This window comes from Acyrthosiphon pisum, chromosome A1 (genome assembly GCF_005508785.2).
Source record: "Acyrthosiphon pisum isolate AL4f chromosome A1, pea_aphid_22Mar2018_4r6ur, whole genome shotgun sequence".
Classification (NCBI taxonomy): domain Eukaryota; kingdom Metazoa; phylum Arthropoda; class Insecta; order Hemiptera; family Aphididae; genus Acyrthosiphon; species Acyrthosiphon pisum.
The window spans coordinates 131,868,227-131,868,704 of NC_042494.1; positions in this window are offsets into that span (position 1 = coordinate 131,868,227).

A 478-nucleotide genomic window follows, 5' to 3' on the forward strand; every position below is an offset into this window, starting at 1 on the left:
CCCCGGAAGCCCGAAATAAAATATTTTAACGATATGTAAATAATAATAATTATTAGAAGTAGATTTTATAAGTCTTATCTACTTATAATAGGTAGATACAATATTTAAAAGATTATAAAATAAAAATATTTCGTATGATTGATACATCAAATAAAATAAATAATTATTAAACAAATAGTTAATCTTATTTAATCTTTTAAAAGAACTATTAACATATGTGTTTCACATGGTGATATTAAACAAAACAATATTATTGTTGATTTTTGAATATTATGTATTTATTATATATTAATTTTTTAATGAAAAGTATACCTATATCGTACAAATATAATATACTATAGCTGAACCCGTGCACTTCGTTGCCCATTAAGTGTACCAACTATATGTGACTCAAACTTTGTTCAATTCGTTATTTAATATTCGGTGTATGATTTCAAAATTAATCTCAACTTTTCCGTTGCCCGGAATAAAAATTCTG